We start from the raw sequence: 17,596 nt of genomic DNA, 5'->3' as shown, positions 1-17,596 counted from the left end.
ACCTCTGGAAGTTGTGGGTACTCGTATCACTATAGGTTTTCAAGAATAGACTGGACAGCCATTTGTCTGGAATGGTATAGGGTCTCCTACTTGAGCAGGGGGTTGGACTAGAAAAGATGTCAGTACCGGGTCGCGGCATGCCAGCAACCGGGCCACACAAATAAGCAAAGCCCCATCTGTGAGATACAGGCAGCAGTTTTTCTGGTCCGCGAAAAAAACCTATCTCCACAGAATCGGTCCCTGATGCCAAAAGATTGGGGACCTCTGGACTAGAAGACCTCCACGATCCCTTTTAAGTCTATTATTCTATGTCCCAGGTTCTACTTTCCAGACAGGCTATCATCCAATACTAACAGGGCCTGCTTTGTCTTTTAAATCAGCCGATTTCAGCTAAGGGCTGTCACCTACCTGGGCTAGAGCCATAAAAGGCTGTAGAAATAAGAGATTAAACTAATCACCTTATACTTAGCAATTCCAAGAGTATGCGTCCTTCTAATGTGATGGAGAAGAATAAAAAAAAAGTGCAATATTTCCTCAATTTAATTACTTTTGAAATCATATTTCTACTGAAGCGAAATACTTGAGATTGTGTGTGACACATTAATTTTTGCTCTCAACGTTTCAGCCACCACATATATTTGATTGTTGAAGAAATACATTTTACCATTATGTTCATTTAAAATTGTTTAATTCTCAGTAGGTCCAAGGCAGTTAGTATGGTTGGATTATATTTCAAATTAAATATAGATTTAAGATGACAGCTTGATACTGTGTGGTAGAATGCACTGGGTTATTTAACTAATGAACTGGGAATAAATTGTCAAAATAGTCAATATATAAAATGTCTTAATAAATGGAATTGAATTCCCCATGATGGGTAATGGGAATTTTTTTAACATGCCCTGTAGGAAGGGAAGAAGAACTGAAAAAGAAAAAGATGACAACTGGCAGGAATTATATTGGATCATAGATCAACCTTTTCTTGAAGAGACAGGCATTGATTGCTTTTTAATGGAAGTACTCAGATTTTTTTTTTTCACATGTGGCACATTGTTCCTCTAACACAGTGGTTTTCAACCTCAGCAACTTTAAGAGGAATGGACTTCAGTTCCCAGAATTCCCCTGGCTAGTCAATTCCCCATGACTGGCTGGGGAATTCTGGGAGATGAATCCATACTTCTTAAATGTTTCTAAGATTGAGAAACCCTGCTCTGCTGTGAGACCTTCATTGTAATGTAGGAAACTAAAGTTTATGAGATTTATATGGATGGAGCTGACTCAATGTTACCTGATTAGCAAGGCTCAGAGTCACTACAAACTGTGAGATGAACAACAAATGAATTTAATAATAAAAATAAATAAAAATATTTAACCAATTAATAATATTGGCTCTCTATATAATTGAACTGATTGAACATGGGAGTAATTTTTCACATTGGCTCTTGGCATGTTGGATAATTTTCTTTATGAAATAAATGAGTCAAAAGCCAAATACTGGTGTCATTTGTTTATGTCGAATCTCTTACCAGTAAACTCAAAATTAACTGTAATATCAACAAGTGACAAAGTTTCAAAAAATGGAAAGGGGTGAATACTTTTTCACAGAACTGGGTATTGTTTAAGGCAGGGGTAGGCAACCCAAAACACTCAAAGAGCCACTTGGACCCATTTCCCACCAAAAACAAAACACCGGGAGCCACAAAACCCTTTTGATATCTAAAATGAAGATAACACTGCATATATCCTTTTTTACCTTTATTATAGGTGTGTGTGTGTGTGTGTGTGTGTGTGTGTGTGTGTGTGTGTGTGTATACGTATATATGTATGTAGGTCTTGGAAAACCTCAGAAAACAAGTATATATGTATATATATATATATATATATATATATATATATATATGTGTGTGTGTGTGTGTGTGTGTGTGTGTGGTGTGTGTGTGTGTGTGTGTGTGGTGTGTGTGTGTGTGTGTGTGGTGTGTGTGTGTTAACACACACACACACACACACAGGTAAAAAAAAGGATATATGCAGTGTTATCTTCATTTTAGATGTCAAAAGGGTCTCTCTCTCTCTGTCTCTCTCTCTCCCTCCCTCTCTATCTGCCCTTGGTCTGCCACTCCTCTTCCCCGCTCTCCTTCTTTCTCTCTCTCTTTCCTCTCTCTCTCTCTCTCTCCCTCCCTCCCTCCCTCTCTCTCTCTCTCTTTCTCTCCCCCCCTCTCCTATCTGCTGCTCACCTGCTGCTTCAAAGTGTTGTCCAACCAGCTCAGGGGTAGGCAATCTCGTCTCTTTTATGACTCATGGACTTCAACTCCCAGAATTCCTGAATCAGCCTAGCTGGGCTAGCTAGCTCTCTCCTGCCCTTCCTGCTTCCTGCTTCCTTGCAGCAAAGGGAGGAGCTCCGCCCAGTAAGCTTTTCAGCTCCTCGGAGAATACTGTGAGTGCATTCTCTTTTATACACACACACATACACACACACATACACACACACAGAGAGAGAGAGAGAGAGAGAGAGAGAGAGAAGCAGGGAAGCGCAATTGCCTCTCTCTGTCTCTGTCTCTCTCTGCAAAGGCAGAGAAGGCTGGGAGCCACAGGGGAAGGCTCAAAGAGCCGCATGCGGCTCCGGAGCCGCAGGTTGCCGACCTGTGGTTTAAGGTATGCATTGAATAACTCATACACACACAGGCACGCACAACGCATGCACATGCACATGCACATACACACACACACACACACACACACGTCTTTATAGCAAATTGCCAAATACCATATTGAATAGAATAGAATAGAATAGAATAGAATAGAATAAAATAGAATAGAATAGAATAGAATAGAATAGAATAGAATAGAATAGAATAGAATAGAATAGAGCTGGAAGGGACCTTGGAGGTTTTCTAGTCCAGCCCCCCTGTCCAAGCAGGAAAACTCAGTGGTGGGATTCAGCCAGTTCGCACCAGTTCAGCAGAACCGGTAGCTAAATTTTGCTGAGTTGGGAGAACCAGCTGAATGCACACTGTTTCTAGGCCTGGGAGGGCTGGAGGAGGCCTTCCAGGCCTAGAATAGCCCACCGGAAGTGCATGGATGCCACTTCTAGAAGTCTGTTCTAGGCCTCAGAGGCCCAGGCCTTCATCCAATAAGAGAACCGGTTGTTCAGGTATTTGAATCCTACCACTGGGAGAACCTATATCATCTCAGACAGGTGGATGTCCAGTCTCTTTTTTAAAATCTCCAGTGATGAAGTGCTCACAGTTTCTGGGGGTAAGCTGTTTCACTGCTTGATTGTCCTCACTATCAGGAAATTTCTCCTTAATTCCAGGTTCCTTCTCTCCTTGGTCAGTTTCCAACCATTGTTTCTCGTTCTTCCATCTGGTGCTTTGGTGAGCAACCTGCCCCCCTCTGCCTTGTGGCAGCCCCTCAGATACTGGAACACTGCTATCATGTTTCCCCTATTTCTTCTTTTCCTTAGACTAGCCAGACCCAAATCCCATAGCCATTCTTTGTATGTTTTAGTCTCCAGTCCCCTGATCATCTTAGTTGCTCTTCTTTGACTTTTTTTCCAAACTCTCAACATCTTTTTTGTGGTATGGTGACCAAAATTGGCTGCAGTATTCTATATGTAGTCTTACTAGGACTTTATAAAGCGGTAATAGTACTTCTTGTGATCTTGATTCTATCCCTCTGTTTATACAACATTAACTATGGCAAGACTGATTTTTCATTTGCAAAGAGAGTTCTGTTATGAAAAGCTGAAAGACTAAAGGTTGGTTTTATAAAAGCTGAAAGCAATGCACAAAATATGGAGAGTGAGAAGTTTGCATACAAATAGCTATTTTAATTGTTGTTGTTATTTTCAAAAACAGATTGCCACTTGTCGTGAAGAACTGCTATTTCAGGAACTCGTATTTAGTAGTCCTCTTACTCAAGTAGAAAAAGTTATATGACTGTAAGTACTTTGTTGTCAAATTTTTTGAACCTCAACTCTAAAACTACTCTGGGTGATTATTTTGCTGTCAAAGGGGTTTTAGATACACTGACCTGAAGCACATGTCCATGCTTATTAGGAGCATTATTAAGTCATCCCATTCTACTAATACTTAAAAAAGAAGAAGAAGCATAACCCAGTCTTAATTATAAAAGATACAGGTTAGAAGTGTACAAAATATTTCAAATTCCATGTGAAATTTGAAAGAATTGTTTCAAATTCAAAATAACGCCAACTGCCTCCAGGATGGTTTTAACTGCAAAACATTTTATTCAAGATTGAAATGGGATTGTCTTACGTTCAAACATATTGAGAAAGATAGGCATTTCTCATTTTGAACACAAATAATTGCTATTTAATCTTGAACTATTTTCAGTTTAGAACACTTTATGCATATAAAGTGTATGCATATGTATTTTTGTACATGTTATTTAATTTTTTTTAAAAAAGTGAAGCCTACACAAAGATTCCTGGTTCTAGTCTCTGGAAGCCATTATCTGCCTATAGATATCTGATACTCAAATAGTGTTGAACACAACTGCTATCATTCCTCATCACTGATTAACCAGTTTGAGACTATGGAACTTTTATGTCAGTCATTTGGGTAACCGTAGCTTCATATATCCTAAGAAAAATAGCCCAGTTTTAACTTTGACTAAAGCAGATTCCTATGCACTTATTTAATTAGATGACCAAAATGTAAATGTGTGAATGAACTCTGTAAATGGCATAGATTTAAACGGCATACATTTATAAACCATATGTTTGTAAGCACAAAACAAATGCTGACATTTGTTCAGAATTGATTATACTCACCCTTCATTCAAATCTTGGTCATTCCAGGGATCTTTTCTTATGAAACTCTGTTTTGATACTTGCAATTTGTGTGCTTTCCCACAAGATGGGGCAGACACTCAATAATTGCTTGCGCAATGTGATTTTCTGTCTTCTAATTCCAAAGGGCAGGTAGGCCTTCCTTGTAAGCAAAGCAGTGGCAAAGCAGTTACAAAATAATGTTCCCGGCTGAGAAATGGCATTTGTTGTTGTACATTAATAACAGATAAAACATTTGGCAAGGAAGCACATTACCCTCTTGTCTGTTGACTTGGGGCTATAGGATTGTTTGCTTTGTTGAATGATTTTTTGCAAGTAATATACATGAATATTCATGGGATGCATATGAATTAAATTACAAAGGCATCTGTTACGCCATGAGGGACTTATTGCTACACTGGCCATTTGCTGCTCAATTGGAAAACACAAAACATTGAAGAACTCCTCATCCAGATGAAATGCCAAATTTCATAATCAATTCCTGCTGAAGTCATTGAGGTATTAAGCATGACAAGATTTTTATGCAAATTGATAGATGGTTATTTTAAAAGAAAGGAACATTTTTTTTAAAAAACAAACAAACCTGAACTCCAGTCCACTTTCAGTGGCCTCCCTGCTGTATCTAACACAGTGCTTCCTATTCAATTAAGCTTCCTTGTTAATGTCTGAAAGAAAACAAAGAGATCAGTTGTTTCAGATACAGTGAGTACTAAAGATGGTGATGACCATGTCTTAAACAAAAGAAACAGAATATACAGAACACCTATGAGAAAATCAAGACAAAAAGCACAGAATCTTATTTATGTTTCAAGTAACTTCAACTATTCTATGGGTTCTCAGCTATTTGCTTTCCAATAATTTTACTAAAGAATATATTACACAAGAAAAACTCATACAATTGCAAAATAAACCAATAAAACATTAAAAAATTAAAAATGGAGAAATCTCAGTAAGCATAGTCAACATTAACAATAAACACTAAAATATAACCAAACATAAAACAAGTATAAAACATCCTTTTATACTTCAGTTTCTGTAAATCCATCTCTAGAAACTCATCCCTCCCTATTAAACAGCAAAAGTCCAGCAAGGGTTATCAGAAATAACAATATATTACAAATTATATCTATTACTGAACCAGCCCCAGGGGTCCTTTCAATCACAATTGTTGTCCATTGCTAGCAGGGTTCTCATAGACCATGGTTGTCAAACTCGCAACATCACATGACATGTCGCGACATATAGCAATTTTTTTTCCATTGCCAGCAGTGGGGTAGGTGCAGTTTCACCATGATGCATCTGGCCTGCTGGCCGGCAGTTTGACACCCCTGTCATAGACAAAAGAACCCAAAGTAAAATGCAATCCGTAAAAATAATCTTAAAACAACAATACAAAAACTATCCTGGTCTCATCCATAGAATGCAACACTCTCACTTCCAATTTGTGAAATGCAATTATTAGCCACCAAAACATTTTCTATAAAATTGGATACCTATGCAACTTTGTCAAAAAGTGCTCAACTACTTAACCCTCTACAGGACAAGCAACACAAGTTATGAAAAGGAAAACACTGCCATGCATCAGAAATGTTTCAGATATGCTATCATAGCACACAAACCAACCCGGTAGCCCAAGAAGAAGAAAAAAACAGGAGTCATCTACAACATACAGTGTAAGGAGTAAAACAGCCATTAACTAGGACTGGCAGAAGACCAGCAGGGCACATCCATGAACACCAACTAGCAGTTAGATGATATGGTGAAAACACCTTAATCTCATGACACATAGACAAACTCAGTCATAATTTCAACTAGGAAACTGTTGACATCTCTGCTTGGATTTGCTAAATCCAAAACTTCAAACAAAATTCCTGGAAGCTTAGGATTGAGACAAGTCAGTTATCAATAGGCACATAGAGGCAAACAACATTTGCACATTATTCAAAAGAGAGAAAAAAGACTGAAAGGGAAACAAAAAGACCATAACACCACTTCACCAGCAATCATATAAATAGGGAATGATACCAAGCTTAACAGCAGACAAATACTCAAATGGTAAACAATATCCTAATCAAGAAATTACTAATTCAGACAGACAAGCAGTAAACAACAGCCTAATCAAGGAACTACCAAGGAGAACACAACACCCCCACTAACATTGACAGGGCAAGCTGCTTTATATAAATAGAGAGCACACCCCACTCAATTCTAGCACTGAAGATGTTACCTAGTCAGGTAATGAAACGTCTACAAGCAAAAAAAACAAAGCTCAGAGCGCACCAAGTCAAAACCAAAACAGTCTAACCTGCTTTCAGATGAAGACAAATATTATTGGTAGTAATTTTAATAATATAATAGGTGGTTTGAATTTCTTTTGACAAAATTCTGGGAATTATTTATTTTATTTATTTATTTATTTATGAGACTTATATACCGCTTTAAGTGCAAGCACTCTCTAAGCGGTGTACACCAGTAAGCAATGTATATATATATTTACATTGCCCCCAACAATCTGGGTCCTCATTTTACCTACCTCGGAAGGATAGAAGGCTGAGTCAACCTTGAGCTGGTGAGATTTGAACCGCTGACCTGCTGAACACAGCTAAAGTGGCCTGCAGTACTGCACTCTAACTGCTGCGCCACCTCGGCTCTTTATAGCCCCAACATAGCTGGAGGGCACCAAGTTAGAAAAAGCTGGTAGTGTCCAGTAAAGTTAAAGATGCTTCATTTCTATGCAACATAATGTTGATCTATTCATGTCCCTTCAGCTTCTACTTGTAAAATAATGATAATAAAAATGATACTAAAAACTACCATCTCCACTATTTGGCTTCGCAGATTAAGTGCCAGTCATCTCAGACTGCCAGTAAGTATCTGGTCAATGGCATAGCCATAGTAGGTTTGTCCCAAATCTTTCAAAAGTCTTCAGATGTATGGAAGACCTTTGAAAGAAGGCCATTGAAAGGTCACTCTCAACCTTCCCTACAAGTCTGACCATCACAGAGAATTCTGGGAGTTTGTCCACACCATTTGAAACAGATTTCTGGTAACAAAGGGGATGGATTAATTTAAATGATTGCTAATAAAAAAGAAGTTTTTTTAAAAAATAAAATAAAATTAGCAACTGCTCAGCTGTTCCACTATTTTAATTGCACTGTACAGGTAAGCCCTTAGACTTTTTCTCAAGTTAATCTGTGGCTCCATGCCCTTCATTTATACACAACATAATGCTGATCTATTCGTGTCTCTTCAGTTTCTACTTGTAAAATAATCCTTGCAAAGAGTACTTAAAGGAAAGCCGAGAAAGAAAACCACATGCTTGTTTATGAAATACTATGAGGATAATTAATAAATGATAAGAAGATGAATAATTGAAAAGCATTTTTTTTTGGAAGGAGGCTTGCTGTAAAATGTTGCAAACAAAAAAATAGAAAAAAGCATGAAAGAAGTATTGTTACAGCTTGTATTTTAGGCTTTTTTCATTGAAAGTTTGATTCAGCAGTTATTTATGATTAAATGCACATTCACAACATTGTCTCATTCTGACCAGTCATAGATGATCGAAGACATATATAACTTTGGGAGGTCTGTTATATGCTCTGCTCAAGAGGGTGTTACCCAAAACCAACTTCCGTCCAATTTTGAGACTCTCTTGACTTTTACGCAGGACCAGGGTTTCCTGTTATCACAATGTCATCCTGAAACTTCAGGATTCCCAGTAGCTGCACAGCAAAAAATATTAATTATACCAAAGCAATTAAACTCACTTTAATTTCACCACAGGGAAAAAACCGTCTCAAACGCTAGAAGGCACGGAAGAAGAAAAATCGGTCAGTTATATCACTGGAAAAATAGAAATGCCACATTTGAATACAGGTAGTCTCAATTTATGACTACAATTGAGCCCAAAATTTCTGTTGCTAACCAAGACAGTTTCTTGCCAGAGTTGTTAAGTGAATCATTGCAGTTGTTAAGTTAATAGCATGGTTGTAAAGTGAATCTTGCTTCCCCATTCACTTTGCCGATCAGAAAGTTGCAAAAGATGATCACATGATTCCGAGACATGGAAATGTTATTATTTGTTCCTTTCTGCCAGGCTTTTCTGTCTCAAATTTTCACTGAAGAGAGTGTTTAATTTTCCTGTAAATGCATTATCTCATTTATTTAAAAGAACAACAGCAATTAATTGCTGTTTAAATAAGGAAGGATCAGCATTCTGAAAAGAGGTAATAATCTAAATCAGGGGTAGTCAACCTTGGCTCTTTTAGGACTCGTGGACTTCAACTCCCGAGTCATAAAAGAGCCAAGGTTGACTACCCCTGATCTAAATGAATTGATTCTTTTTAGTCTGCAGGTCAGAAAAAAATTACATTCTTATAAAACAGCTGATGCAAATGGTTCAGTGGCTTTTTTTGCTCAAAGTTTGAGCACATTCTACTGTGCTTTATATTGTATCTCATTTAGATGGTGTGATTTTTTTATTGAACCTGTCTTGAATTATTTAGCATGATATATAAAATGAGATTAGACTTTGTGAGCAGTAATTTTCCCTGTTGTTTTTAAGGCAACCATACTCTTAGATACCGTACTTGAATCCCAGTGGCTGGGAAGACATTGCAAGATGATTTTTCAAATTCGGCTGAATGTGAAGGATTTTCAGTGTTTACAATACTGGTAAGTCCTCAGCTAATGATCACAACTGAGCCCAAAAGTTTTGTTGCTATGTGAGACAGTTGTTAAGTGAATTTTGCCCTATTTTATGACAATAAAGTGAATCACTTCAAATGGTTGTTAAGTGAATCTGGATGCCCCATTGACTTTGCTTGTCAGAAGATCGCAAAAGGTGATCACATGACTCTGAATCACAGCAACCGTCATAAACAGGAGCCAATTGCCAAGTGTCTGAATTCTGATCACATGACCATGGGGATGCAGGCTGCCATGGTTGTAAGTGTGAAAAATGGACATGTCACTTTTTCGAATGGTCACTAAATGAACTGTTGTAAGTCGAGGACTACCTGAACAATGCAAGTTGCAACAGAGAGAGATGGGTGGATATGAAATATTTGAAAGTGCAGTGCAATGGTAATGAATGACAGATAATTGTCAATTGGAAGCGAAATTAATGTAGAGACTACATCTACAGCATTCAGCATCCTTTTATAATGACTTTCAGCAAAAGTCTTTCACAGTATTAAATGTGCTCTAGTTCAAGAAACTGAAAAATGTTTGATGTATTGCCCAGTCAATCATTTCATTTAAATGTTCCAAGGGTGATTTAGCTTCAGAAACTCATGGAATGACTTTGTATAAATTTCTATCTCCCACTGGAACCTACCTCATAGGACTGTAAAAACAATGGTCGGAAAGTGATATATGTAGTCATCTATTGTTTTTGGAAGAAATACAAAATAGGAATCTTACAAATGAATAAAGTAATATCTGTTTCCCTGAGAAGAGAAAATTTGATTTAATTCTACTTCGGAAAAGAAAGGAGCACCAAGATTATTAAGGAGAGGTTGTATATTAAGGGCCACCTGCAAGTTAAAAGGGCATCTGTGATCACAGAATTTGACTTCCTGCCTTGTTTACATGTGATACGTGTAAAAAGAGATTGTGGTTTGATCGCCCAGTTGTGAGGGTGTGACAACCACTCCTGCATTCACTCCCTGAGATCACCTACAAAATGTCTTAATGCCATTTTGTCTCTGTATACTGGAAAGGCTGGCATTAAAATTGTACTTGATAATTTAAAAAAAACACCCTACTATAAAGGTTATGTAATGTAATAGTACTAGATATATTTCTAATTATTCAGAGAATGAAATGAATGATAATGAACTGAGCAAAACACCAGGCTTTCCCACTCCAACAGTCCTATCATTAGTATATGCAATTTTCCTTTGCTTGTTGTAGCCATTCAAAGGGAATTTAACACTGTTTTCTCCAGAAATGATGATTTCAAGGTGATTTATTCGAAGGCCACCTAATAAGATACACTGCTATAAAAGCATATTTAGTTTAACAAAATAACCCCTTTGTTGGCTTGTTGTAGGAGAAAAGTGGTTTTACGATGTTTGGGAAGACAGGATAGTTATTTGTTGGGTATTTCTTACTGTCTTTTAGACATTTTGGGGGATTGTTGTTGTTAATTGCGAAGTCGTGTCCGACCCATCGCGACCCCATGGACAATGTTCCTCCAGGTCTTCCTGTCCTCTACCATCTTCTGGAGTCCATTTAAATTCACACCTACTGCTTCAGTGACTCCATCCAGCCATCTCATTCTCTGTCGTCCCCTTCTTCTATTGCCCTCAATCTTTCCCACCATTAGGCTCTTCTCCAGTGAATCCTTCCTTCTCATTAGGTGGCCAAAGTACTTGAGTTTCAACTTCAGGATCTGGCCTTCTAAAGAGCAGTCGGGGTTGATCTCTTCTAGGACTGACCGGTTTGAACGCCTTGCAGTCCAAGGGACTCGCAGGAGTCTTCTCCAGCACCATAGTTCAAAGGCCTCAATTCTTTGGCGCTCAGCCTTTCTTATGGTCCAACTTTCACAGCCATACATTGCAACTGGGAAAACCATGGCCTGGACTATACGCATTTTTGTTGGCAGGGTGATGTCTCTGCTTTTTAGAATGCTGTCTAGATTTGCCATAGCTTTCCTCCCCAGGAGCAAGCGTCTTTTAATTTCTTGGCTGCAGTCCCCATCTGAGGTGATCTTGGAGCCCAGAAAAATAAAATCTGTCACTACCTCCATTTCTTCCCCATCTATTTGCCAGGAATTGAGAGGGCCGGATGCCATGATTTTGGTTTTCTTAATGTTGAGTTTCAAGCCAACTTTTGCACTCTCCTTCTTCACCCGCATCAAGAGGCTCTTTAGTTCCTCTTCACTTTCTGCCATTAGAGTGGTATCATCTGCATATCTTAGGTTGTTGATATTTCTCCCGGCAATCTTAATTCCAACTTTTGATTCATCTAGCCCTGCCTTTCTCATGATGTGCTCTGCATATAAGTTAAATAGGCAGGGCGACAGTATACAGCCTTGCCGGACTCCTTTTCCAATTTTGAACCAATCAGTGGTTCCGTGTTCGGTTCTCACTGTTGCTTCTTGACCCGCATATAGGTTTCTCAAGAGACAAATGAGATGGTCTGGTACTCCCATCTCTTTAAGAACTTGCCACAATTTGTTGTGATCCACACAATCAAAGGCTTTTGCATAGTCAATGAAGCAGAAGTAGATGTTTTTCTGGAACTCCCTAGCTTTCTCCATGATCCAGCGTATGTTGGCAATTTGATCTCTAGTTCCTCTGCCTCTTCGAAATCCTGCCTGTACTTCTGGTAGTTCTCGATCCACATACTGCTGGAGTCTAGCTTGTAGGATTTTAAGCATAACTTTACTAGCATGTGAAATGAGTGCAATGGTGCGATAGTTTGAACATTCTTTGGCATTGCCTTTCTTTGGAATTGGAATGTAAACTGACCTTTTCCAATCCTGTGGCCACTGTTGAGTTTTCCAAATTTGCTGGCAAATTGAGTGTAGCACTTTTACTGCATTGTCTTTTAAGATTTTGAATAGCTCAGCTGGAATACTGTCACCTCCACTAGCTTTGTTGTTGCTCAGATTTTCTAAGGCCCATTTTACTTCACATTCTAGGATGTCTGGTTCGAGGTCAATGACTATCTCATTGTGGTTATCTGGGATGTTAAGCTCATTCTTGTATAGTTCTTCTGTGTAGTTTTGCCATCTCTTCTTAATCTCTTCTGCCTCTGTTAGGTCTCTGCCATTTTGGTCCTTTATCATGCCCATCTTTGCATGAAACGTTCCCTTCATATCTCCAATTTTCTTGAAGAGATCTCTGGTCCTCCCTATTCTGTTGTTTTCTTCTATTTCTTTGCACTGTTCATTTAAGAAGGCATTCTTATCTCTTCTAGCTACTCTCTGGAATTCTGCATTCAATTGGGTGTATCTTTCTCTTTCTCCTTTGCCTTTCGCTTCCCTTCTTTCCTCAGCTATTTGCAAAGCTTCCTCAGACAGCCATTTTGCTTTCTTGCATTTCTTTTTCTTTGGGATGGTTTTAGTTGCTACTCTTGTACAATGTTGCGAACTTCCATCCATAGTTCTTCAGGCACTCTGTCTATCAGATCCAGTTCCTTAAATCTATTTGTCACCTCTACTGTATATTCATCAGGAATATGATTTAGTTCATACCTGAGTGGCCTAGTGCTTTTCCCTACTTTTTTCAATTTAAGCCTAAATTTTGCAACGAGAAGCTCATGATCTGAGCCACAGTCAGCTCCTGGTCTTGTTTTTACTGACTGTATAGAGCTTCTCCATCTTTGGCTGCAGAGCACATAGTCAATCTGATTTTTATGTTGACCGTCTGGTGATGTCCATGTGTAGAGCCGTCTCTTGGGTTGTTGGAAACGAGTGTTTGTTATGACCATCGTATTCTCTTGACAAAATTCTGTTAGCCTGTGCCCTGCTTCATTTTGTACTCCAAGGCCAAACTTGCCTGTTATTCCAGTTATCTTTTGGCTTCCTACCTTAGCATTCCAATCCCCCATGATGATAAGGACATCATTTTTTGGTGTTAATTCTATAAGGTGCTGTAGGGCTTCATAGAACCGGTCAATTTCATCCTCTTCAGCACCAGTGGTTGGGGCATAGATTTGGACTATTGTGATATTGAATGGTTTGCCTTGGATTCGAATTGAGATCATTCCTGTCATTTTGGGGATTGTATCCCAGTATTGCTTTTCCTATTCTTTTATTGACTATGAAGGCTACTCCATTTCTTCTGAGGGATTCTTGCCCACAGTAGTATACCTGATGGTCATCTGAGTTAAATTCACCCATTCCTGTCCATTTTAGTTCGCTGATTCCTAAGATGTCGATGTTCAGTCTTGTCATCTCTTTTTTGACTACGTCTAGCTTGCCTTGATTCATGGATCTTACATTCCAGGTTCCTATGGAGAAAAAATCTTTACAGCATCGGACTTTCCTTTCACCACCAGATATATCCACAGCTGAGCGTCCTTTCGGCTTTGGCCCAGTCGCTTCATTCTTTCTGGCGCTACTAGTACTAGCCCTCTGCTCTTCCCCAGTAGCATATTGGACACCTTCCGACCTGAGGGGCTCATCTTCCAGCGTCATATCTTTTTTCCTTTTAGTACTGTCCATGGGGTTTTCATGGCAAAGATACTGGAGTGGTTTGCCATTTCCTTCTCCAGTGGATCACATTTTGTCAGAACTCTCTGCTATAACCTGTCCGTCTTGGGTGGCCCTGCACGGCATAGCTTATAGCTTCATTGAGTTACGCAAGCCCCTTCGCCACGACAAGGCAGTAATCCATAAAGGGGTTTGGGGGATTGGACACACTCAAGTGTCAAGATTTCTTATAAGAGTCTCTTATGTCTCTTATTCAGAAACAAATATTCATACTGTACAGCTTCATGAGTGAACTAAGGCTCTTCATGCTGACTTTACAATTCTGAGAATCAAAATGTATCCACAAAACTGAAGAAAATTTAATTTTTTGAATATGAGGGGGAGAGGCATCCTGTTTGAGACAGTTGTTTTCTCTCTCACTTTCATTTGTACTTTTACCTCCTGTTTTCTCTCCTCTACAGAAATCGTGTGAATTGTGTTTCACAGTCTCCCTTGCATGTGACTTCATGCATTTGTTATCCTGATTGCTCAAGCATTCGTAAAATGTCAGCTTTCACAGGTGATGAGTTTCAATCTATGATATATTAATTACTATGAAAACACCCAGATGCATTCTTATGAATGTTTATAGCCACAAGCAGGAGATTGGTCTGGGTCTAAGAAATATGAAAAATGATGTTTCTGTTTTGACATTCACAGTTAAGGCTTGGCTGGGTAATCTTGTAATTCCCCCTCCTCTCCAAAGTTTACAGATAAGTATGTTTCTGCCCTCCCCCCAGCCCTCAAAAAAGCTTTATTAACCAAATAGGTATTCATTCTTCAATGCTGTCATTATAATTGCCTTGAGAACTTCCTTTTACTATCTATTTCAATTATTTAATTGCATTTCTAAAAGAATTTTTTCCCCTCCCAATTTTTCTAATAGGTTATTTTGTATTTTTTGTTGTTTAAAATCATTGATATAATTGCAAGGTTTACCATTCTAAAACCCATCTCTCAAAGGATGGCTACTGATATGACCAAGAAGCAGTGGGCATCCATTATGGAACTTAAAGGCAAGGTTTGAATTTCATCTTCAATTTTTCCATTCATATAAAATGGCTGCTGTTTGAAAACTAATGGGAACAGTGATCTTATATCTTGGATGAATAGCTGGGGTTTTGTTCAATACTGAAACAGCCTGACCTCATAGATTCTGCCTAGATTCCAAAATTCATAGAGTAGAAAGAGAGATTCAGGCAGTCACTTCTGACATTAATGCAGGAATCCAAATCCAGGCATCCCACTCAAATGACTGTTTACCCTTTGCTTTGGCACAACCAATGAAGAGAATTTTCCCTTTGCAATGAGTAGTTGGTTCCATTATCAAATGTTTCTTTTTAGAAAAGTTTTTTTTTCCTAACATGCTTTCAGAGTGGGCCTTCATCTAACTTAAATCCATTCTTCTCTGCCATTTGTGAAGAGAAAATGGTCGGGAAGACAAGTTAGGAATTTCTTGGAAAGATCATACCTGACAGAGTTTGTCTCCTAACAGATGTTAGGTAATTAAGTCTCCTATCACTATGAATTTGTGTCACTTTAAAAGATTTGCAATTTGTTCTAGAATAGTGTTTCTCAACCTTGACAATTTTAAGGCATGTGGACTTCAACTTCCAGAATTCCACAGCCAGCAATGCCCTCCTGTGAGGTACAAAATTACTTTGAATGGTGCCATTGTCTTAGTCGTTGATTAAACAAAAGTTTGAGGTAAGAATGCTATTTCCACTATTACCAGTTTCTCCCAAGCTTTATAGAGCTTTTCACAGACATATTATGTGGCTACAATATGAATCATCCAGACAGTTTGAACCTCACCAATTTAATATGTCCAATCTAATCAAATTAATCTAATTTTCTAATGTGCTTAACTTCATAATGTGTTTGAAGTGAAATAATCAAAGTGATTGTTTAGTTACTAAATACAGCTAAATTAGCCCTGTTAGCTCTCATGAAATGGACAGAATCCTTCAAGCTGTGAATTCAGCTACCTGTGTTTTAGATCCCTGCCCCTTCTGGTTGGTTAAGGTCTTTCCTGAGGTGGCAGGTGTGATAAATGCTTCTCTGCCAGAGGAGATGGTTCCATCAGCAATGAAAGAGGCAGTTGCCTCGCCCGTCATTATGACGCCATTGCTGGAACCAATAGATCTGGACAATTTTTGTCCAGTTTCCAACCATCCATTTTTAGGGAAAGTTGTTGAAATGTTAGAATTCCATGGGGACCTGGAAGAAATAGATTATCTGGAGCTTTTTTTAGTCAGGATTCAAGCCTCGTTATAGGTTGGTCATGTTGATATTGAGCTCTGGTGTACTCAAGATGCAGCTAGTGCATCCATCCTAGTCCTCCTTGATCATTCAGTGGCCTTAAATAGTATCAATCATGATATACTTCTGGGTGAACTCAGGAGATCGGGAGTGGGAGGCAGTATATTACAGTTGTTCTCTTCCTTTTGTTAGCACAGGTTCCATTTGAGATTGGTAGTAGAAGAGATTGATCCTGGGACCTCTACTCTCTTCCAGCTCCTATTTAACATTTATATGAAGTCTCTGGGTGAGGACATCTATCAACACGGAGTGCAGTATTATTAGCATATTGATGATTCTCAGTTGTATATCTCCATTATGGGTCAACCAGATGCTGCTGGTGAAGTCCTCTCCCAGTGCCCGGAAGTCCTGGGAGGGTTGGATGGGGGAGAACAGGCTTTGTCTTAACCATGACAACACTGAGTGGCTGTGGTTTTTAAGCCTCCCTTTCAGCTTTGCTCATGGTGATTCATTCCTTAATTATCTTCTGTTTGGATTAGTGTAACACACTGTACATAGTCTTCCTTTGCAGGTATTGGGATGCTCAAGTTGATTCAGAATAGGTGTTTCCCATTATTCTCTTATAGCAATGGTGCTCTGCAAGCTGCACTGGATCCCACTAGGCTTCTCAGTCTGATTTACGATGCTGGTTATCACCAATAAAGCCCTAACTATCTAGACTATTTGGGGGATCTCTACTGTTGCCTCCAGCCCCCCAGATCTAAGAGGACATCTTCCTTCACTGTTTCCCTAAAAAAAATGCCATTTTCTGGACCCTAGACTTATGTTACCTGCCCCATGGAATAAAATGTCTCTGGAAATTGAGATAGCCCCAACCTTCTTAGCCTTTTATAAGACTCTGAAGAATATTTGTTCTCCCAAATATTTGGTCCAGGAAATTAAGAGACCTCTGGTGGCAATGCTGCTTTTATTATTTGGTGTATTGTTTTAATTCATGTTAATGCTGTTTTAACACTGTATGCTGCCTAAAGCCACTGTTATGAAGTGGGCAGCCATATACTGTAAATCACCCAAACAAATAAATAAATAAGATAAATAAAATAGATCTAGGAAATTACAAACCTATCAGCCTGACCTCAATACCTGGGAAGATTCTGGAAAAGATAATCAAGCAACGAATTAGCAAACACCTAAAGGCAAACAAAGTCATTACCAAAAGCCAACATGGGTTTGTCAAAAACATCATGCCAGACAAATCTTATTGTATTTTTTAACCAAGTGACAAAATTAGTGGACCAGAGGAATGCTGTGGATAT

At 38.7% G+C, this 17,596-nt stretch overlaps 1 long non-coding RNA gene across 1 annotated transcript; it reads left to right on the top strand.

Moving 5' to 3' along the window:
* The first annotated feature begins 3,859 nt into the window (after nt 1-3,859).
* On the top strand, nt 3,860-17,332 carry LOC120318639. The gene is made up of 4 exons (XR_005559553.1): nt 3,860-3,940; nt 8,597-8,689; nt 9,378-9,487; nt 14,441-17,332. It is a non-coding gene; the product is annotated as an uncharacterized LOC120318639 (long non-coding RNA).
* The last annotated feature ends 264 nt before the right edge of the window (nt 17,333-17,596 follow it).

The sequence above is a fragment of the Crotalus tigris genome, unplaced genomic scaffold (assembly GCF_016545835.1).
Source record: "Crotalus tigris isolate CLP2741 ecotype Arizona unplaced genomic scaffold, ASM1654583v1 scf7180000020342.816771, whole genome shotgun sequence".
Classification (NCBI taxonomy): domain Eukaryota; kingdom Metazoa; phylum Chordata; class Lepidosauria; order Squamata; family Viperidae; genus Crotalus; species Crotalus tigris.
The sequence above is the reverse complement of the archived record's forward strand: the minus strand, read 5'-3'. Positions and strand labels throughout refer to the sequence as shown.